Source organism: Euphorbia lathyris, chromosome 10 (assembly GCF_963576675.1).
Source record: "Euphorbia lathyris chromosome 10, ddEupLath1.1, whole genome shotgun sequence".
NCBI lineage: Eukaryota > Viridiplantae > Streptophyta > Magnoliopsida > Malpighiales > Euphorbiaceae > Euphorbia > Euphorbia lathyris.
The window spans coordinates 8,742,845-8,767,471 of record NC_088919.1 but is presented as its reverse complement, the minus strand read 5'-3'; the positions used below and the strand labels follow the sequence as shown (position 1 = coordinate 8,767,471).

Below are 24,627 nucleotides of genomic sequence, written 5' to 3'. Positions count from 1 at the left end.
TTCCATGGAGTGGAAGTAGTGCCTTTGAACTTTGATCTCCCTTTCTCAACCTCTTGAAGTTGTCTCTCAATTTTTATCGCTTTATGGAGCATCTCGTCCATGTGGAAATAAGTTTGTAGCTCAAGAGGGTTGCGAATCTCCCTCTTCATTCCCATGAGAAATCTAACCATGGTAGCTTCCTCATCTTCTTGTATATCAGCTCGGATTAGTGCCATCTCCAATTGTTTGTGATAATCTTCAACAGATTGGTTACCTTGAGACATGGATTGGAGTTCTTTCAACAACTCCTTATAATAGTGAGCCGGCACAAATCTCTTTTTCATGACCTTCTTCAATTCACCCCATGTTCTTATGGGTTCATCACCATCTCTTTTTCTTGTGCGCTTTAATTGGTCCCACCAAACAGCCGCATATTCAGTTAGTTCGGATACTACAAGTTTCACCTTCTTCTCCTCGGAATACTCATGTATGTCAAAGATTGTTTCAACCTTTCGCACCCAATCAAGATACGCCTCTGGGTCACTAGCTCCTCGAAAAGTAGGCATTTTAAGTTTGATAGCATTAAGATTACTATCTTTTCGATCGTTACCCCTTTTTCGGTATCCAAACTGCTCCTCCTCTTCAGACTCGGATAGTTCATCATTAAAATTCAATCTCCCGCGTCCTCCTTTCTTTTGGCTTGATTTCTTTTGGTTTGAAACCAAATCAGCCACAATAGCCCCTAACCTCTTCATCTCACCTACAATAGCTTGTTGCCATTCTTTAGAATCAACATCGTTAACGTTGTCCTTTTTAGGTTCGTTAGACATGACAAAATATATAAAGAATGAAAGAAAAGTGAAATCTAGTCTAAAGCAAGAAAAGAAGAAAAAGAAAGTAAAAGAAGTACCTCACAACCGGTTCAATCACTCTTTTATATTATCTTGATAGATCACAAGGATTATCTCGGGTAATATAAATGCCAATGAAGCAAAAGAATGACAAAATAAAGTAGAGCAGAAACTAGAAGCAAAGAAGACTAATATTGTAACGATAACCAAAGTTTAGCACACTAAGAATAGAATAAAAGACGATTTTCGAAGAAGAGACAAATGTTTGAAAGAAATTTTAAGAATGTGTGTTTAGCATGCAAATTCTAGAAAACTTGTAACTTTAGTACAAACAATGAGCCGATTTTTTTTTTTTCCTTTTTTTTTTCCTTTTTTTTTTTTTTCCTTTTTTTTTAAACTAGATTGGAATTGATTAACAAATTAAACTTGCACTAATGATTTAGCATGCAAAAAAAAAAAAAATTGAAGAAATTCACACACATAAATGGGTTTGGCTAGTAAGAATAGAATCCAAAAATAATCAGTTCGCTACAACTAAGAACCTAAATAACTAGATGCAAAGATATGAGGAACTCGATCAATAATTAAAGACTCTAGATTGGGGTAATTTTTTTTTTTTTTAATTTCGACAAACAAAACAAAAACAACAAATTCCTTAAGAGCCAAAGCTCTGATACCAATTGATGTGATATTGGTTATGAAAAAGAGATAATAACCAAATCAACAAGTTTTCCCGATCTATCTTAAGGAATTAATAGAATCAAATAACAAACATAAATTGGTGATAACAAACCAATCCCAAAGAATTAAAGACAATGAAAGGAGATCTGACCTTACACTTTCGAATAATTAAATTGGAACCTGAGTGTTTGGCGATTCACAAGTACCTTACCAAAATACTTGTTCACGATCAAGATAATATTGCAAGAATGATGACCCGGTCTCTCAAGCTCACAATAAAGAATTCAATCCCGGATTGAAAATAATTCCCAAAGGAAAAGAAGAACTTTTGTTCATAAAAATATTGATTTCTGATTGATAAAAATAATGAAGAATACAAGCCTTTATATAGGCTACAAAATAAACCTAAACCTAAACTAAAAAGGAAGTTGAATCCTAGTGCACCAAGGTAAAAGAAATCCTAATTAGACAAGGAAAAACATTAAATTCGTTTTTGTCCTTTAGAGCCCAATTTCAGCCCACTAATTAACATTATTTGGGCCTTTTAATTAGCTAGAAATAAGCCCAATCAAACCTATAAGGTTATAGCATTAATTTTAATGAGTCCCAATGGGTTTTGCACATGCCAAACACATGCAAGTCCAAAGCTTCTCTTAAAATATGATCAACCTTTTTACATATCACTATTATGGGCTTGGGCTTGGATACAACACAAAAACACACCATCTTTAATGACTTCGCTAGAATTCATTCCTTGTTTAAAGAAGCTCAAGATGAGTCCATTAAGCATTTGTTGGTCTTTCTTTGCACGATTCTTCGTCATAGGTCCAATTGACAGCTCCAATGGATCCCTCATGCTTCTACTAGGCTCCTTAACTCCAAGCTCCTTTGTTCCATGCTCTTGTGCTTTTGATATCACATCACAAGGACTTGCTGAACGTCATCATATCCTTTCAAGCACAGCAAGCTAAGCAGGATTCAATAGCCAAGCTGGCTGAGATTCAGCTGACAACCGTGCAACACTTGAACTCTTTACAACAACAAGTTCAGAAACTGTCAGCTGTAAACACCGACTATGCCACCTCATCTGAAGTAAAGATGCTTTTTGCTCAGCTTCACACCGAGCAACTTAAGACAAATGAGCAAATGGTTTCTTACAATCAGTGCTCAGTAGAGCAAATAGGTGAGGCTATTCGCTTGCTTAATCTGAATAAGCAAGAGATGGATACTGACGCAATGAAACAGAATGAGATGCAGTCTCTCATGCAACAAACCTTCAACCACATCCGTCATAACAATATTCAACGTCAGTATTATGACACAGCCCTCTCAAAGACCTTTCACCAAATCTTTGCTGGTCTTACTGAAGCTCTCATCTGGCAAGGCAAAGCTCAAGCATTTAGCGTCAACATGCTCAGTGCTCCTGACCTCAACATACCCGCAGAGGTATCAACTGATTGAGTTGCAATTTTTGACGGCGTCAATGAAAGCGCTGACAAACTTAAAGAGTTGTCTAAAGAACTGACTCGAGTTGTCTTAACTGATGCTTTCAAACTTCCTCCTCCTGATGCTGACAAAATGGGGGAGAAAGATAAAACAGCTAGAGCTCAGCATGAGCGAAGTCAGTCTCAACACAAGAAAAAGAAATAGATAGGCTAGCTCAGTATAGACTAAGTCAGATGTAATCTATATGCCTTATCTATAAGTTTTGTTGTGTAAACACTGACTACTATCTATATATCATATCTGCATCTTTTATTCCTATTCTTGAGTTATGATATATGTTACTAAGTACTGAGTCATTATGTATCTTCAATTAAATCAGCTATGCTTTATACTTATAAATCTTACTGACTACATCAAATGCTGATAACATGTTTGACATTGACCTATGTGTTTATAAAACATTAACTATTAAGAACTCATTGAACAACAAATTACTCAGCGCACTCTATATGATTAAACCTTCCGCTTAATACTGAGTAAATAGAATATGTTGAATTAGCTGACCTATCTGAAAACTGACCTTAGACTTACTCGATTAAACCTTAAATGTTTAGAGTAAAACTAAGTCAGTAGCTCAACCCTCACGGGGGAGTTTGCCAAGTTATAAAAGGTCAACTATCATGGGGGAGCTCATACTGAGTTCCTCGCTGAATAGTTTTGCCAACATCAAAATGGGGGAGTTTGTTGAAACACCTTTCCACATAAATTTTGATTTGACAAAATTATTTAAGTATAATTAAAATACATATTCTAAACACACTAAGTTTAAATGCTTTAATTTATTCTACTAATGTGTTTGTTCAATGTTGAGTTAAAATTGTTTATAAGACACAAGAATTAAAAGGCCCAAGCCCAATACGGAAAGTCAAGGCCCAAGTCAAACAACTCAGTATAACTCGGCCCGCGTTTGTCAAGACGTTGCCGTTTTGAACAAAACGCAACTCAGCAAAAGAAGGATCTAGAAGACCTTCGGGAACAACTTCAAGATGAAGCTGCTGAGTAGTCTCGACAAAGCGTACAAGACAGCAGCTGGCAAATGAAAACTTCCAGATAAAGTATTTCTACTTTGGGTAAAGTTCAGATGACACAATATGCTGTCCAGTTGACTTTACCATAAAAGGAGAGACAGTCTGCTGACCTGATCGAGGACAGAAGATACACAATTCTGATTGGCCGAGAGCTCTGAGCAAGTCTGGATGACAACGACAGGTAGCCGTTTCCCTCCAACGGTTATTTCGAAATTCGAAATGACCGATGCCCAGACGTCTCTATAAATAGTGCCATCAGAAGCTTCACTCAACACAGAACTTGATCAAGCCATTACGCTGACCAAATTTCTACACAAGTTCTGCAAGCAAAGAAGCAAAGCAAATCTTACACTACAATTCTTATATCTGTGTAAAAGTCTAGAGTGATTGTTTCAATCGTCTAAAGTGTCTTAGCAAATCTTTGTATAGGACAAAACACTTATCATTTCTAGAGATAGAAATGAGAGGTTGAGTACTCGGTTTTAGTACTCAGCGAGAGATTAGGATTGAGTAGAAGTATAGAGGAAGGTACTCTTGTCATACTCAGTTGCTAAGATTGTAAAAGGTTTGAGGCTCTACCTTTAAAGAGCTCGGTAGAGGATTCGAAATCTCGGAACGTGTTCTGGGGACAAGACGTAGGCTTAGAAGAAGCCGAACCTGGATAAATCTGCTGAGTGAAGTATTTCTTACCTTTAACTCCTTATATATATTGCTTGCTTAAAATAACCAAAAACTGACCAAGTAAAGAGGTCAAGTAGAGTTGTGCGCGTTGAACATCTGAGCTCAAGAATAGACTCTAAGTGCTATCTCCTGACTCAAGCTAAGAAACTGACCTAGTCACCAGTTGACTAAGCCAGTATCTTGCTATTTACTCAGTGCCGCTATTAAAACCTTTTTCCTTAGAAAAAGAAGTCTGCCCTAATTGCGAAAAAGTTTAAATAGTTCCTAACCCCCCCTTGGAACTATATTTGCAACCTTACAAAGGACCAACAAGAGAGACTCCCATGGCCACGGCCTCATCCCATAGCTCTCTACCTTTCTCATAGTTCCCTCCTCTACAAAGCTTTGTATCAGCACATCATATATTGGCCCGTAACCACCCATTGCACTTCTCTTCATGGATTCAAACAACTTAAGAGCAAAATTCACCCTCTCAACTCCACAAAGAACACCAATCAAGTCGTAATAGAACTTTCTATCTGGTACACTCCCTAACTGGACAATGAACAGATGAAGTACCCAATAGGTTATAAAAGATGGCATATATTCAACTCAGCTTACATAAAATAAAAGTGAAAATATCATGTACTATATCAGGATAACATTTAGGGTTGACCTTACTCGCTCACCATCGGAACAATTACATCTTTATGAAAGGCTTAATTAGAAGAACAATAAGAAGAAGAGGCCAAGGAGCTGCTTTTGTTACATTGGCTTGTAGTAGACGAGTGAAAATTAGAAAATGGGAGCTGCAATTTCCTTCTTTGCAGCAACCGACGACTAAATTTCAGAGAGGAGGTGACGCCGAGACGGTGGATTTCAGAGAGGACCTGTGGATAAAATCTGAGACCAGGTGAAGGTCGTTGTCGGTCAGTCGAATCATTGTTTACCACCACTGTGTGTAATTCTCACCGTCGATCGAATGGTGGAATGGAGGATTTTGGGAGACAGGGTTGGGGAAGAAGGAAGAACGCCGCCAAGCCAGCCACCAAAGGAAGAAATAAAGATAAACCTAAAAAAAAGATGCTTATATACCATCTCTGGAAGTTTCTCAAACCCTATTTTCTTTAGGGTAAAAATTTCGGTTCGGTTTGAGTCAAAGGAGGGCTTTTTATACTTTTTAAATATTTTAGGAAATTATTTTATTTTAGTTTTATTTTTTTTATTAAGGGATACGATAACATTTGTATAGGAGCAATTTTATCTTTAATATCTAAAATAATGCGATTTTTGCCCCTAAAATTGGTAAGTCGGGTCAATTTCAGATATTATGTTCCTTATTCTGTACCAATTGGATATCAGTTGGTTCTAAAAAAATATTTCATTTATTTTATGATTTAATAATAGAATTAGAGGTTAAAATCTATAAATTCGGTGAAATATTTGATTTTTTTTCTAGCTCAAAATTGCGTCATTTTAGACTATAGGGGTAAAATTCATCGTCGTTATAAATGTTAGGAGTATTTTTACACATTATCCTTTTATCAAATATTTTGAAAATTATAAATAAATAAATTATTTTATTCACCGACACACTTTCATCGGTGATTAAAATAAATATGTCGGTGATATCACCGACATTATTCAACACCGACTAATTTTGTTGGTAATGTGAGCGGGAATTATCCCGCCACATATCACCGACACATTATTGGATTGTGTAGGAGAATGTGTAGGTGATTTCCGATGGAAATTTTGTGTCGGTATTCCCTCGGTATTTCCTACGCATATACTTGTCTCGGTCAATTCCGTCGGTGATACTGATTTTTCTTGTAGTGGGCTACTCGATATGGGAATGCATATAAGACGTTGTGACATTCTGATAAAACTAGATGTTGCAAATTCTGAAAGGGCATGATTTTTGGTGGCATTTGAAACCATATATGCCTTAAATTCTGTAAACCATACAACTCCAATACTCGTAAAGAATTACTCACCCGAATCGTGGCATGGTTTTCCTTGTATAAGAATATAATTTGCAGTGCATCACAAAATGCTATTTTGAGTTTTGTCAAACCTTTGAACTGCTTTTCCATCAATTTAGATGAAAATGCACTGTATGTCTCCATAAGGCTAATGGCATCCTTGATCTTGGTATGTGAAACCTTCCGCAAAATATATATAAATAAAAGTTCAGATGGCAAGTAATAGTTACTCTTAGTTAGAGGCGAAGGGAGAGAGGGTGTATGGAAAGTTTGTTTCACTTCCGGCCACCGTAATCTACCCTTGAAGAGGGGTGATTCCAGACGGCCCTTTACCTAGGAAGAGAGTCTGAGGATGCTACAATTACAAATTCAGACTCTCTTCTCTCTTCTGCGAGTAAATTATACCCATGACCCTTGAACTTTGCACTTACTTTCATTATACCCACTGAACTTCAAAATCGAGTCGTATGGCCCTGAACATTACACTCACTAACATAATGGGGCCCTTTCTTACTGTTCATCAAGATAACCACTAAAATAGCATGTAACCTATTCTAAGCAATTTTAATTGTTAAACTTTTTGGTTTTGAAGTAATTTAGGTGTTGTTTGGTTAGCAGACCGATAATTCTAGAGAAAGCTCCAAAAATAATGATTTGGAAAATCGAAAATGATGGTTTCATGGGAAGTTTTGTTCTAAACAACTTTCATTCTTAGACTTTTCTATTTTAAGGTCGTTATCGGTCATTTCGACTTAGTCAACAGTAAAAGGGGACATCATGCATGTTAGTAAAGTGTGAAGCTTAGGAGGTACAATGTTTGATTTTAAAGCTCAGAAACCATAATGAAATTAAGTGCAAAGTTCATAATTCATTTGTCTATCAAAAAACTTATTTGACATATAATATCTATATATATGTGTGTATATATACACACACACCAGAACATATTTAAAAAGCACTTTGTTGCATATATATACCTGATTGTTGGAAACAACAGTTTGTTGGAGAGAAATAAGTTGTTCATCATCAATCCTACTTGTGCCATCAAATGCACAAATTGGCCTCTCAATGCTAGCTGACATAATCTGCAATCATCAATGTGAATGAGTATAGTGGCGGAGTCAGAATTTTAAATTTAGGATGCACTTGCAGCATCTTCATACTCTCTTCCAAAACGGAGAGATGCCTGAAACCAACCCTGTTAGGTTAGATTCCGGCACCAGGGGTGCAACAGACCCTTGCACCCCCCTACTTCTGCCTCTGGATGAGCATATGCATATATATATATACACACATTTTTTTTGTGTGCGCAAAAATATTTACATATTGTCACAACGATACTAGTTAATTTTACCTCATTAGTTGTCATTGACAGATCCTTGTTTACAAGAAAACCAACCAACTTTGGAAGTGAATACAAATGAAGTTCTTCAATAAAGCAACCCTCATTCAAATTCTCATCCCCTTCTTCGTTTCCGTACAAAACTCCCTCCATTTCATTACAATCAAGTATCTCTATGCTTTTGAGTTGCCTCAACCCTTTAGCTATTGACAATGGAAATACATATTTCAATTTCTGACAGAACCTTATATTTATCTATCTCAAATTCTCAAACCATCCAAAACCCAGTCTTGTTCCGTGCCATATTTCTTCCAGATTAGATAACATTGATAGGTGTAGATACTTCAACTCACTGAATGAATTATTTAGAATCCAATTGTCTGTTGTAACAACTAAATGTTCTAGTTGGTCGCATTTAGTAATAGTCATCTTTTTCAACAGCAAGAACTCATAGTCTTCTAATTGGGACATGATATTCTTCAAATTTCTCACTTTTATCAAACTTAAATCTTCAACTCTCCGCATCAAATTCCAAATCCCGCTCTGTTTGATATTGACTGCATCACCTGTGAGTTGCAACTTATTCATTCGACCTTCCCCAAGTGGTTGATACTTAAAATCATTATGTATGAGGATTCTAAACCGCTGAATATTTTTGAAGATTGATGTCTTTTTAGGCAAAATTGAAGCTTCTTGTAGACTAATTTGTCAAGCATACAACGAAAGGGATGTGATCTCACTAAAACTTGCATTGATTTTATCTCCTTCCTCTGATTCTGAACAATCATAATCATCATCCTTTTTTCCCCTACATCCCCACCTTTTGTAGCTCAATGGAAGATACAACTCTTCTAGCTTCAACATTCTTGATAATACGCCCGGTGGAATGTACACAAGGTTTGTTGATTCTCTTAAGTCGAGGAATCTCAAATTAGGAAGTTGTTTCATCTCCTTTGGGACATACCTTAAACTTAAGGTGGAAATCGAAAGAAATTCCAGATATTTAAGGCGTCTAATCTAAGACATATCTTCCAACTTGAGAACTTTAAGACGCAACGTTCGTAGACTCCTCGACACTTTGAGTGATTGTGTCAAAGATGGGATGTCCAAAGACAAAACTTGGATTTTATTCAGTTGTTTGAAAATGCCAACTGGAAAGCCTTGCGAATCTTTCCCATGTTGAAGATGGAACAAAGCAAGCTTTGGACAGTAAGCATAATCAGAGTACTTGCTGACTGTTTTAAGCACAAGAGAGAGTGCATTGTAATCTTCATACTCATGCATGAATAGCCAGTTATTCGTTACGGTCGCACAACCAATTACTAATCCATATTTCGTGGCAATCAATTTCGCTAAATCACGTCCATCAGCCAACATTTTGACATACTGATTATCATACTTGTGTTTCTCACGACGAAGCTCATTCGATAGCCAACCAGCATTGTCGACGTCTTGCTCTATCTCTTCCTTATCAAATGAGAAATCAAGATGGATTTCATCTCTTGCTCCGGTCCTGTCACCAAGGCGGTTATTCTCCTCACCGCAAAGCTCAATCATGTAACAAGATGTCTTGCTTCAATCATATCATGCACATCTTTAAACAAATTTAGTCCCATCATATATATAACCAAATCATCAACTGGCATACTAAAATCTTCAGGAAATATGCTACAAATGAAGAGGCATAGCTCGAGTTCAGTTGGTATTTTTCTTGGTTTAGACGCATCCATAAGTCGAGCTATATGCTTTGATCTACGAGCCAATTCATTTGATTTTGATGTTAATTTCACCCAAATAAGTTACTGTTAGAAAAATGGCTTTGAAACTTTGGTGTGTTGAATAAAAATGGCTTTGAAAGTGTGTGTATATTTGTCTTTAAGCATTTTGCTCACAAGAGCAATTTTACAATCCCACATGGGAAACTTATAACCCTTTGAGTGGGTATATATAGAATTGGGCTTTAGAAGCCTTTAAATTGTGTTAAGTGGTTTTTAGCAAATATACCACACGCGCTCGCTCGTTCGCGCGACGCCCGCCCGTCCCGACTGGACCCGAATTTTATTTTATTTTTTATCCATTTCAACTTCTTTGAATTTTTCTTCAGCATTTTAATTAGTAAAAAACGGAACCTTATTTATCTCCTGGTCTCACTCCACGTTCTAACGTGTATATGAACGTTCTAACGTTCATATTTCTGTGGCCTATAAATACAATAAGTTTCCAGCTTTCTACACACAGTTTTGAGTGCACAGGTTCGAAGGTTTTCTGTGTTAACCTTGGGGAGCGACCGGAGTTACATATTGCACCTCGATCTGCCGAAATCGCTTTCAAGGCAGTGGTCACCGCCACGGCACAGTTCGATTTCTGTTCTTAATTTCAATTCGTTTTTCTGTAACCCTCGTTTGTTTCCTACACTTTAAAAGCGAATTCTGTTTCGCAATCATGTCTGCTTTAATTGCGAAATCCCTTCCTGACCTTTCCAAACTTTAACCTCTGGACGGTCTTAATTACAAAAGATGGTCGCAGAAAATTCTGATTTTCTTTGAACAGCTCGAACTGGACTATGTTGTTGTCCAGGATCCACCCTCTGACCCAAACGGTCCTGCCATGTCTCTGATTGTTCAGCAGTACGACACTCGTTCTGCAAAATACGAAAAAGACAACAAAACAGTTAGGGGTCATCTCCTAAATCATATGTCGAACCCACTGTTCGATATTTTTGTCAATAAAAGGTCTCCCAAAGAAATTTGGGATACCCTCAAAGAAAAATACGGGTCTGATGATGCAGGTAAACGTAAATACGTGGTTGGAAGATGGCTCAATTATCAAATGGTTGATGAAAAACCAATCATTGACCAGATTAATGAATATGAGAATCTAGTTGCTGAAGTTCTGGGTGAAGGCATGACAATGTCTGATCTGCTGCAAGCCAATGTCCTCCTGGTAAAATTTCCACCCTCCTGGAGTGATTTCAGAAACCATCTGAAACATAAGAAAAAAGACTTCAGTCTCCAGGAGCTAGTCAGCCACATGAGAACTGAAGAAGCAAATCGAATGAAAGATAAGCAACTTTCCTCTAGGTCTGTTTCAATTAATGCTAATATTGTTGAATCTGCTGTGGTGCCAAAAGACAGGAACAAAGGACCTTCAACCAAATTCCAAAAAGGCTCGAACCAGAACAAGCCTTTCAAGAAGAATGGAAGAATTCAAAAGAGGAAAGTAGTGGAATGCTTTGTGTGTGGTAAACCTGGCCACAAGGCATTTCAGTGCTACCAAAGGAAGAACCAACAGAACACCAATCATAATCCAAACAACAGAGCTGCTCCACAATCCAATCTGTGGAAAATGAAGAAATTATTGCTGCTATTGTGGTTCAAGCTAATCTGGTGGAAAACAAAACGGACTGGGTTCTAGATACTGGAGCTACAAGGCACTTATGCTCAAACAAGGACCTATTTAATCACTTTGAGGATGCTGCCGATGGGGAATGCGTCTACATGGGAAACACCACTACTGCTGGTGTTGTCGGTAAAGGAACAATTTTAATTAAGTTAACTTCTGGAAAAAGCTTGTCTTTAAATAATGTGCTGTATGTGCCTGCTCTTCGTAGGAATCTTATTTCTGGTAGCTTGCTAAATAAGGCTGGTTTAAAAATTATTTTTGAGACTGATAAGGTTATTCTCACTAGGAATGAGACTTTTGTGGGAAAAGGGTACCTAGCTGATGGCCTCTTTATCTTGAACACTGTCCATGTGAATTCTGTTGGAATTAATGCAACTGCATCTGCTTCTGTTTACTTGAGTGAATCAATTAATTTGTGGCATGGTAGATTAGGACAAGTAAATTTTGCTTCCATTAAAAAATTGAGAAATATGCATGTTATAAATGTTTTTGTATCCCAAATTTTATTCTGATTAGCAAAACAAAACACAAATTGTATTCAAATGTATTTTCCAAAACGCTTTTAAAATATGGACGAATCATTCATAATTTGAATACACTACTATATTTTTAATTTCAAACAATATTTTTTAATTGTTTCCTATATATATATATATGATTTTTTTTACTACAACAAATATTTAATACACATATGTAACATTAAGGGTTTGATTAGATGGGGGGTTCGGGAGGGTTAGTAAGGGAAGGGTTTGAGAGGGTTTGTGGAAACCCTTGTTTGGAGGATATAAATTTAGAAGGGTAAGAGTTTTGAAGGGTTTGGAAGGGTTTGATTTGTGTATATTTGTTTCAATTTTCAAACCCACCGATTTGGAGGGTTTAGGAGGGTTACAAATTTCATTTTTCATTATTACCCTTGTTAAAATTAACTAATACCAAATCAAACACAATATTTATCTCATTGTTTATTTTTTTTTGGGTGTATTACCGCAAAAAGAAAAGCCAATTTGTGGTTGTCAAATAAACCCATACCAATACCAATATATTTTTTGATAGTTAACTTCATTAAGAATTTATTATAATTTAATAGATATAAAAATTAAATAGTTATTATTTTTATTATAATTTAATAGATATAAAAATTAAATAGTTATTATTTTTATTAATATTATTAACATATAAATATAATAAAATAATAGAATATATATTTTATAATTTAATTTAAATTATACTATAATTTATTAGATTTTTAAATAAATAATATATGAAATTGGATAATTGTTATTTAGATATGTAATTAAAAACAATTGTAAGTAATATGATTTAATTATATTGGAAGTAACTAATATACATAATTAATTGAGTGGGACATTTTAGTCACTTTATAATTTTTTATTTCCTTACAAATCTTTCACAAGGAAAAGGTACAAACCTTTATAAATCCTTACCATCCAACCAAACAAGGGTAAAGTTAGTGTTTCCCTTCTCATTCCTTCTCCTTCCTCTCCCTTCCCTTCTCTTCCTTTATTTACCCTCCTAAACCCCCATCCAATCAAAGTCTAATGGAATGCATTTGCTATATAAAAAAAGGGTTAAGGTGCAAAAATACCCCTAACGTTTTGGGTCGGGAGCAATTTTACCCCTAACGTCTAAAATGGTGCAATTTTGCTCCTAACGTTTGTAGCTAAGAGCAATTTTACCCCTAACGTTGGTAATTTGGGTCAATTTCAGAAATAATTCATCAAACTGTCTTCTCGGTCATGAATCTTATCATCTACACTTCACATGTGCGTCATTTTATCAGTAACAAATCATAAACATATGTTGGGATGAGAAAAAAAATAAAAAAATAAAAAAAAATAATATACTGTCTTTTGTACGAATTTAACAAAGAAATTCAAAAAATCCACCGAATTTATAATATTAATCTCAAATTATATTATTAAATTACAAAAAAACATGAAATCTTTTTTTAGAATGAATTGATATGCAATTGGTGCAAAATAATGAACAAAAATATATGTGTTTTATAATAGTGCCTAAAATTGACCCAAATTACCAACGTTAGGGGTAAAATTGCTCTTGACTATAAATGTTAGGGGCAAAATTGCACTATTTTAAACGTTAGGGATAAAATTGCTCCTGACCCAAAACGTTAGGGACATTTTTACACCTTATCCAAAAAAAAAAAAAAAAAAAAAAAACCGCACGGGTCTAAAACTAACTAGTATACTAATAAATCATTAGGGTTAGACACATCTTCTTTTTCTTCTTCCATTAACAGCCTCCATCTTCTTTTCTCCTCTCCCTCCTTCCAAAAATGGCAGCTCCTCCTCCATGGTTGCCGCCTCCTTCAGCTCTATCTTTCCGCCGTCCGATCTACTATCTCTTCCTTTGTTGGGATTCGCTCCTCCGATCACCGCTCTCTTCTCCGTTCTTCTTCGCCGGCCTGTCCGACGTTCGCCACCGTAGCCGCTCCGGCTGAGGTAAGTTTTTTATATTCATTTTTTTTTTATTTTTCGCGTTTTTATGTATTCTTTTGTTAGAGATTTTTGTTTTTTGTTATTTTTTGTATTGTTTTTGTTATTATTTATTCTCTTATTTAGATCTGATTTACATGAAAAAATGTCTTCGTAGAAACGTCTGTTCGTAAAAATGTCTGGTGTTTAAATCTTCTACGAGAATTTGGCCTCTTCTTTTGATCCAGAAATCCCTCGACGCTAGTTTAAATCTAATTATCCTAATTAAATCTATTTATGGTGTTTACATATTTTTTTGTTTAAATCTATTGTGTCCTTGCATACATCCAGCCCTAATATCTGTTTTCAATTTTTCAAAATTAAGCCTAAATATAATTAAATAACATTAAATTAGCCTACTAATTAATTATTCCCACAAATAAAAAAATAATAAACACTTCCTAATGTACTTGAGAGTATAATCTATAAACATGCTGCTTTCAAATCCTTTTATTGCAGTTATCTGTAATTTTAAAAGTATATATTTTAAATAATATTATTAACTATATAATATTATTGACTAGTGACCTTAAGATTTGGTACAACTTTGTGGTGGGCATAATAACAGTGTCAATTCTGTACCCAAAACAAATTCACAAAATAAACTTATTTACTCAATTAAGCAATTAATAACAATTCACTAATACTAATATTAATACTAATTTTAGTCTATGCTTACAGAACTTACTCATCTCTAAATAAAGCGATAAAATCAAATTAATTTCTTTTTAAGTTGTAAAGAATTCATGGAATAAAACTAAAATTACTTATAGTTTGATGTTGTATCTCTTAATTTTGGGAAAATTTTGGATTGAACAGAGATCTTTTTAGCGTTTAGTTTGTAATTGATATCAAAATGGAAATTTGTAATTGACATGCTATTTATGTATGGCTATTGTGTTTTCATTTGTTCATTTTTTGTCTTTTCTTTGATGTTTTTGTTTACTTTACATTGGTTTAATCTATATAAAAGGAAGTCCATTAGGTTCAGTTAGGCTTGAAGAAAGTTTGGGAAAGAAATGAAACTTTGTAGACAATTTTCATAAAGTAATTATATATGTTTGTTAGGTTAAATTTGAATGGAGAATTCAGAATTTACAAAATGTGAACTTACGTAATTTGTTAGAATAGATATACAAAGTTAGAACTGAAATGGTTAGTAAAGATTTAAAAAAAGAGGTCAGTAGCAGAAATCTGAAGTGCAAGTGCTTGGCCCTTGAAAGCTGAAAGTTGCGTTACCCAGGGTGTTAGAATAGATATACAAAGTTAGAACCGATTTGCTTCTAAATAATAACTATGTTTCATTTTAGATTAAATGGATTCTATATTAGCCTAACTAAGTTGATCCTAAACTTTTTCTCTGTTCCTCTCTTGCAACCACAGAACCTAAACTGAAGAAGACTTGTTCATAAACCACAACAATACCAACGTCAGAGGAGCACAACCATCTCATCCTTCTCTTAACTCTCTGCCTCTTCCTGGACTACTTGGAAGCTTTCGACGGCGGCACCTAGAGAAACCTGCAAGTAGACCTTCCACAACGGCACCCTGGAGAAACTGATGCATCTGGAGCCTTCCACGGCGGCACCCTAGAGAAACTGATGCAACCGGAGCCTTCCACGGCAGCACGCTAGAGAAACCGATGCAACTGGAGCCATCCACGACGGCACCATAGAGAAACCGATGCAACTGGAGCCATCCATTACGGCACCCTAGAGAAACCGATGCAACTGGAGCCTTCCATGGCGGCACCCTGGAGAAACCGATGCAGCTGGAGCCTTCCACGGCGGCACCCTGGAGAAACCGATGCAACTGGAGCCTTCCACGGCGGCACCCTGGAGAAACCGATGCAACTGGAGCCTTCCACGGCGGCACCCTGGAGAAACCGATGCAACTGGAGCCTTCCATGGCGGCACCCTAGAGAAACCGATGCAACTGGAGCTTTTGATCTCTTCTTTGATCTACAAGCCCCTTCAAATGGCTACTAATTTGTTCTTCGAATTGAATTGACTTGGTCATGGATGATTCGGTCCCATTTTCACGGGGTACTCAATCCCTACCCCAACCCTTTTCTTTCTCTTTGTGCCAAAATCCCGAACCTTTTGTGTTCCTCTCTTTCTCTTTGAGGCAACCATCCTTAAATTACCCACTGAGCCGAAACCTTTATTCACCATTTGAGCCAAAATCTCGAACCTTTTGTGTTCCTCTCTTTCTCTTTGAGGCAACCATCCTTCAATTCCCCACTGAGCCGAAACCGTTATTCACCAATAAACCCTAACCATGTCAATTCCAGTTCTGGTTGCATCAGTGCAGACAAAGAAGATCAGTCGGCGCTGCAGCTTCATCAGTGGAGACAAAAGAAGATCAGTCGGCGCTGCAGCTTCATCAGCGGAGAGATAATGAAGATCAGTCAGCGCTCCAGTTGCATCGGTGGAGACAAAGAAGATCAGTCTTCTTGTAAGTTGTTATAAGTTAATTACTGTTTATTTATTTAAACTTCAGAAAGTCAGGGAAACAATTAATTTCTTTTGATTCATCATAATGCACGTGTCTATATTTCAAATGGTTGTCCGTAGTAATGCCATCGTTTATGTCTCTATAGCATAAGATCAATAACCTTATTCTTCTTCTCCTGTCATCTCTTTATTGTTTTGCACGATTGATGACTTAACTAGCTTAAAATTTATAATGTTAATACTCTTATTTTAGTTATTCCTGATGTTTACGGACTCTAAAATATTGACTTTCTCTATTTCATACATGCAGCGGTCATTCGACGATCTCACGGATTTGGGGTTTGGGCGGGGGGGGGGGGGGGGGTGGCGGCGTTGGGGCGGGGGCGGGAGTGGGGTGTGACGCGTTGCAACTATAAACAAGGTAAGGTAACTTTTCTTTTTAACTCGACATTCATGGTTTGCTTTTGCTTAATTTATCAAGTCATATATGTTTACTGTGAGCAGAAAACATAGGAACCTTGGAAAATTGCTTACATGGTTGGAATTTTTGATAATGGACTAAAATTGAAATGTTTATTGTGTTTAATGACCAATGTGTTCTTATAGAGTTGTTTTGAATAGTAATAGACTGCCTTTTCAATCAAAATTGCAATCAGGTCCACTCTCGCTTGAAAGATTTCTAAGAGGTTTTCTTAACTGTAACTAATCTTCAGTTTACCTGTTTTCCAGAGTTTGGATTCAAGGATTCACCACAATAACCTCCTCCATAACATTCAAGAAAAGGTATTCTCCTTGTAAAAATTTTGGTTCTATGATGCAATTCCTCATGTTTTATTATATAATGTCACATAAAAGTACCTCCTAATCCTTTCCAACTTTATGGTGCTGTACATGATTAGTTAGATAACATATGTGGACTAAGTGGACTTGGGGCGAGACGGGTGGGTTGGCCTGGGAGCCTTAATCACTGCGTGCCTCTTTGTTTTCACTAGGGTTTTTTCTTTTTTACTGTTTTGTGTAAAACAAATGTTATCAAGTGACAATAAATGGTTATTAGTTTAGTAGCATGAGTCAGGTACTTATGTTAAGACGTTAAGTACATGTTAATGTCTCTATATGAAGTATGAACTTAACCTGGTGTTTTTGACATTTATGATTTAGTATTAAGCGTGTTTTTTTGGTTTATGCTTTAGCGCCTTAGTGCGGCTTTAACAACTATGCTGCCAAGTTTATCTATGGTAAAAGTAGATTATATGAGATGAGATGAGATTTGTTTGTCTATGTAATTTGGCATGGTGATTGGTGGAAGTAGATTAATTGAGATGGGGTGAGAGGATATACTTAGTTTTTTATTGAAATTCGTATTTGTGTTCAATTTTTTTCTTGTTTGTTCATTGTTAGCACATTGAAGATCTATTTTATGCCGAGCCGATTTTCTGGAAATCTTGTTACATTGAAGATCTATAAATTTGTTGTATCAATAGAAGTGCCACTTAATAATTTGTACTCTTTAATGTGACAAAAGTTGAATAGCTCTGTGCATTTTCTTTTCAATTTATGCCAAATGTGAAATTGGTTAGAGAGTTTGTTACATATATGTGGTTTTTTTTATATGTTTTAGTGATTTCCTATGTGTACAGTTTAACATTTATCAAATTTGACACTAACGTTTTCGGTGAAGTGTTTATTTAGCCATAACATAGGGAATAGTTCAAATTTAACCCTACATGTGGACTCTAGTTTTGATATATTTCCTACTTGTACAGAGTCTTGTGGCCAAATAATTAAGTTGGCTATTTAAGTTTGCTTAAAGTGGCCTACAGATATATTAAAGTGAATTATTGGCCCTGTAAACTTACTTAAATTGATATGCCATTCAACTTGATTGTCGAAATCAGCAAATTGTCAGTTTACCAAGCTGCACATAGGATTTAGGAAGTTAAGCATCTGAGACTCGTGTTGCTGAAATTCTAGGTGCTCAATTGATTGTGCTGAATCACTTTTTCAGTTCCTCTTTCTTTCACTTGCAATTCAAACAAGTAAAGGATGAACTAGTTTCAATTTTTGTTAAATAATGATGTTAAAATGATCTTTCAGGCTTTGCTTTTCTAATAATGAAATTTATGATTCTTTCGTTGTTTACAATGAGCAAATTTATTATGAACTTGGTGTTGCACGTATCATATTGTCTTTTACTCTTTTTGTGTTCCATTGAATTTGTGTCAGCTTTGTTCCTTGGGGTTTGAGCTGCCTTTTATTTTGGTTTCTTCTTCTTACTTTTTTCATTTTTCATGTGACATCAGGTATTGATTTTCATGACTACAAGTATTGATGGACACCTCCCTAAGGTGGTTGTGTCAAGGAAAACACGGATGGAGCAGCCATAGGTGCCTCCGGAGCTGCTGCCACAGGCAGAATTTTTGGAACTCTTGGATGGCATAAACTGTGGCTTGAGGTAGACTCGACCAAACTTGCTAATGATGGTCTTCATACAACGGAGGTGCAATGGTGGGCCTCTTCGCCCGACTTTTGCAATGTTTGGATCAATGATGATATTAATGGTGTTTGCAATTATAGGTTTGTGTAGTTAGACATTTTTTGCCCATTCGGGCTGAATTTATTGTATTTGTTATTCATTGTTTTCTTCAATAAATTCGGGGTCGTTGGGATATTCGGTGTAATTTATGAAAATCCACTTTTCTCCCTACATAAGGAAGTTAATCATGTGTAATTTCAGAAAACCAATTTAGCTTGTTGCTATATTAAGCCACTATATGACTATATTAAGCCACTATATAACTATAAATATAATATAACATACACTGGTGGCCGGTGGGAGTCTTTCGCGAGCAAGAGACGAGTTGTATATTTACTTGGGGTAAAACGTGACAACGTGAAAACACAATAAACATGGAAATGCAAAAAATGCAACAAGAAAACATGAAAACGAGAGAAAACACGAAAATGTGAAAAAACGCGGAAAAATGAAAAAAAAAAGAATAACATGAAAAAGTGACAAAAGGTGAAAACCTTATTAACACGAAAAGGCTGAAAAAAAAAGAAAAATACAAAAATATGAAAACCGCAAAAAGACAAAAAAAAAACAAAAAAGGGAATAATACGAAAACATGACAACGTAAAAAATACGAAAACGTGAACAATCACGAAAATTAAAAAAAATGTGAAAAGATGTGAAAAATGTAAAAACGTCGAAAACGTGAAAAAACATTAAAACGTTTTTTTTTTCACGTTTTCAGGTTTTTAACATTAAAAATGATTTTCATATTTTTGTGTTTTTCGCTTTTTTCATGTTTTGATTTTTTAATATTTTCTTACGATTTCGTATTTTCGTATTTTTTCACTTATTTTTCACGTTTTTGTGTTTTTTTTTTTTTTTTTTGTGTATTTACACGTTAGTAACCAAACTGATGCTCACCCCTAGCTTTAATTGAAGTCCATACCCGTTACATGACCTGAGCAGTGGTGGCCGGTGGGAGTCTTTTACGAAAAAGACAAGAATTATATATTTATTTGGGGTAAAATTAGCTTTTTGATATTTATCTCACCATACTTGTTTAATTTTTAAACACATGTGTCATTTCCATTGGCCATAGCACACCATAATGTGGTATGCATGTGTGTATGGTATAATTTCAGTTTGCATTGGGAGATGATAAAAAGTCTATGTACATGTTGTTCTTACTCATGTGTTCTGCAGAGAAACTTCAACAAAGTGTTACTCCCTTCGTTCTCAAATAAGTGTCGTTTTAGATAATTTTTTTTGTTCTTTTTTAAGTGTCGTTTTCGTTTTTCAATAAAATTTAGTATCGTTTTTTGGTCTAAGCATTTAAACTTTGTCTTAATTTATATGTTTTTTAAGTTTTCAAAGTTTTTTCTCCAAGTGAATTTTTATTTAGTTAATACATGTAAATTTATTAATTTAACTGCATATTAATTGTGTTTTTTAAATTGTGTGAAATTTTTTAAAACGACACTTATTTAAGAACGGAGGGAGTATCCAACAATTTATTCCCCATACACAAGTACATATTAAATGATGGATTATTTGTGATTGTATGTTGCGTCTGAAATTAATCAATGAGTATATTAAAGTTGTTATTGTCGTTAAAGTTTACATTTTTTACATTTTTTAAATTTTAAGGTTGGACATATGTTGAAGTTACAAAAACTTTAGCTGAGGGAATATAATTTCGTCCGTAATTGCACCTACTTTATTATATTTTTAATGTGAAAAATATTTTTAATGTTAAAAATACAAAAATGTGAAAAATACGCATTTAACGTTTTCATGTTTTTGGCATTTTCTCATGTTTCACGTTTTCTATTTTTTTTTGTGTTTGTTCACATTTTCGTATTGTTTGTGTTTTGTCACATTTTTGTATTTTTTTTTTTTGCGTTTTTCCGTTTCTTCGTGTTGTTGCGGTTTTCACGTTATTGTGTTTTCGGTTTTCCTTTTTTTCACGTTTTTGCATTTCCGTGTTTTTGCACGTTTTTATATTTTTCTCACTTTGTCACTTTTTCGTGTTATTCACGTTTTTTTTTGCGTTTTTGTGTTTTTTTTACGTTTTTCGCATTTTCATGCTTGTCGCCCTTTTCACGCTTTTATGTTTTTACATTTTCGGTATTTTTTTCAGGTTTATCATCTTTTCGTGTTATTCACGTTTTTTTTTTGTTTTTTCGTGTTAGGCCATACAGTTTTGTTGTGGGTTTTGACGGTTGGCCCATTTCTGATGGGAATAGTAACTACCCGTGAATTGTCGATGTTGGCCCATCTGTAGATGAAAGTTTTGCATTAGTGTAATCCTATATCTATAGGTTTCATTTTTGTCTGCTCATGTGCATTAGATATTTAGGTTCTGCATTATAGATAGACTTGTCTACGGGTCCGGGTACCCGCCCGGTCCGTGTCCCTTGGGTCAGGTTTGGACAATGCTAATTGATGTTAGGCCCACTAAAACCCGTCTATTTTTTTGGACGGGCTTGAGATTAATAAAAATAGTGCGGGCTGGTCCAGCCCGGCCCGGGCCGGCCCGCCTATTAATATTAATTAATAAATTTTATATATTTATATATTAAATATTTATTTTTTATAATTAAAAAATTATGTATATATGTTTAGGTGAGTTTATATGGGCTGGGAATGGGATTTAATTTTTAAGCCCGAACCCAGCCCGGTTCGAACCTGCCTAAATTACTAGTGGGCTGGACTGGGTTTGGGCTGAGGACATTTATAGAAAAGCCCGTCTGGTCTTGTCCGGTCCGAGCCCGGCCCAACTCGACCCATGGCCAGGTCTAATTACAGATATAGATTATTTTGTTTTGACTTTTTGGAGAATTTACGGATACAGATAAACATATTGTTGAAATTTGGTACATTTTTCATTTGAATGAAGATACCTTCCTTATTATTCGTGATAATTTCTCCTCCCACATTTTCGATTTTTTTCGATATAGTCCAAATAATTTGAAATTCCGTTTAGATTTAATCCCTTAGTAAGTAAGATCGATTTAGTCCAAAACCAATTTTTGTTAGGTTAGGTTTTTGAATGTGCAATTTGAGATCAAATTAGTCCAAAATGACTCGGACCAGAATAAAACACTAGTAAAAAAAATTAGGGCTTCGATGTTTAAACCCTATTTCGATCGGAAACAGGCCAATTTGGTGATAGTTTTAGATAAATTGATGCCTAAAATTTTCTTTGAGCTGAATTGACATTAAAAGGAAAATTTAGGGGAAAAGTGAATTTAAGTATTAATTTGGTGATAGTTATATATATATATATTTCATACACTACCAACCACAAATATAAAATTAAATATAGACTATTGGTCTTCCACTGTTGAAATCACAAATTCGTATTCTTATCGGTTCAGGGGAGGAAGTGAATGTATGGACTGATCATTGGCTACCTAATGAAATCAATCCATATGTTGATAGTATTGCGCCACTTGGTGATGAATCGATTACAGTGGCTATGTTGCGATCTGATAGGAATGGTGAGTGGGATCATTCGATTTTGCAGAGTCTATTCTCGGTAAGGGATAGAATACTTATTTCTAAGATCACTCTGAACCAGAGAGAGACACGGGATCGTTGGTGGTGGAGGTTAGAACGAAATGGGACCTATTCGGTTAAAAGTGGCTATAACTTCCTACAAAGTAATAATGTTAATGTTCAAGAGGCTGAGATGGGTAGGGTTCTGAACAGCATTTGGAGAATTAAAGTCCCTCATAAAGTTCGACATCTGATGTGGAGAGCAAGCACTCTGTGTCTGCCAACAAGATCCGAGCTAGTAAAACACATGGTTAGTCCCTGTATTTTCAAAAACACATGATAAGGTCCCTAACCTTTTTCTCAATGAACTGTTTAGTCCTTCCATCTGTTTGTTAGTTTTTTTACCGTTTACGAATTCAGAAATGACTAAATTACCCTTAACTATTTATCAGTCAAAAGTAATTCACACCTCTATGTCTTTTTCTCACAACTCGCGTCGAAAAAAATGGACAAAGGATTGAATCTCTAACCCATAATCGACTTAAATCAACCAGAAGAACATAGAAATGAGAAACAATGAAGATAATGATCTTATATATTTGATTTTGTGGTAAATGGCAGTTATTTTTTAAATAGATTTTGACTGAAATCCAAATTGACTAACAGAATCTTCATTGGAGTCTAACGGCAGAGACTAAACAGTTCACCGAGAAAAACGTTAGAGACTAAACAGTTCATCGAGAAAAAGGTTAGGGACCTTACCATGTGTTTTTGAAAATACAAGGACTAAACAGTGTGTTTTGTTAAAATATAGGGACTAATAAATTAATTACCCTTCAAATTCGGTTAAATACAGGGTCAATATAAGATAATCAATTCAAAATGTTGACAATCAATTGTCAAACATAATACTGAAACCTTTCAAAACATCAAAATTAGAATAATCAGAAAATAAGGCAAAAGCTTTTAAAACACATGGTACAGTGTAACAGAGTGGTGATACTGCACACCACCAGGGCCAGATAAATGGTAAGCGCGCTACCAATAACAGATACAGATAACAGATAATTGCCTTCACCGATCTTATGCATGATTCTAATGTTGACACAACTGACGACAAAACTGACAACTGACATCATGACTCGAAGACAAATGCAAAGTCCTAATGCCAGATAACAGATACAGATATACTGAGCACTTGTACCAGTTTGAAAATATGTAATATACATATATAAATCAGAAAATCATAATTGATTGAACAAATTATCAGATTTCTAAAATAAAAGTAATAACAGCGATAAATCGTGTATCAGAAAGTACAGATCATATCAAATCAAATTTTAATAACTTCAGAGTAACTGATAATAAAACAAATCAAATATAAAAGTCTGTTCCCAGAATATACGCTCTAATACTAAGGATATTTAGCAAACAGAAGGTTCAAATTCTACGCTTTTATAAAAGGAAACATATAATCAAATGTTAATTTTTGGTAAACAGTTTAAAGTCCGATATTTCAATCAAACAGTATCGTGTACTATAATTACCACTCACCTGATATCCAGCCGAATGATAAACCTAAGAGTCCTGACAGCTCACCACTCAATCGACCGAAGGAATAGTATCTCCTATAAATTCCAGTGGGAAAAACATCAACGAATTAATCTAAGGCTAGGATTAGAATTAAATCGGTAGGAGGTTCAGAATTCTTTTGGGGAAAAATGAAAATTAACAAAATGTATAATGTATAAACAAGAGTTCAACCTAGGATTATGTTAAAACAAAACTCAATTAAGATAACCTTATAAATAAAGTTTATGTTCCATCAAAAATATTAATATCCATAGCTAGATGTTAAACACATCTGATGACTAGTGGAGATTTTCCGAGGACCTTTCGTCTCTGTGGGGACATCGTTGGGTTCGACGGGGGAAAGCTCCGATGCCAAAGTTAGTATGGAAGAACAAGAGAGCAAACTGAATTGACAAAGGGTAAGTGAATGTGTACCTTGATAGCCTGAGACATAGGCTATATATAGTCATGAAGCTGTAACTTTCAGTAACTAGAAAGTCTCCATTAATGTTCCATTCACTAGTACAGAAATGCTCACTTGTGTCGCACCTCTTGTGTCACGCTTGAAGAGAAAGCGACACAACAGAGTAACTAGTGTCGCGCGTTCTGTAAACGCGACACAACTAAGTATTA

The 24,627-nt window shown here is 35.3% G+C and overlaps 2 long non-coding RNA genes across 3 annotated transcripts; both read left to right on the top strand.

The window, feature by feature from the left end:
- The first annotated feature begins 13,689 nt into the window (after positions 1-13,689).
- Positions 13,690-16,754, top strand: LOC136209373 (uncharacterized). Its single transcript, XR_010677512.1, has 3 exons — positions 13,690-13,917; positions 15,334-16,407; positions 16,717-16,754. It is a non-coding gene; the product is annotated as an uncharacterized lncRNA (long non-coding RNA).
- A 19-nt stretch (positions 16,755-16,773) lies between these two features.
- LOC136209372 (uncharacterized) lies at positions 16,774-19,075 on the top strand. 2 transcript variants are annotated; one of them, XR_010677510.1, is made up of 3 exons: positions 16,774-16,827; positions 17,136-17,189; positions 18,710-19,075. It is a non-coding gene; the product is annotated as an uncharacterized lncRNA (long non-coding RNA). The 2 variants fall into 2 exon arrangements; XR_010677511.1 differs by having other exon boundaries at positions 16,789-16,832.
- The last annotated feature ends 5,552 nt before the right edge of the window (positions 19,076-24,627 follow it).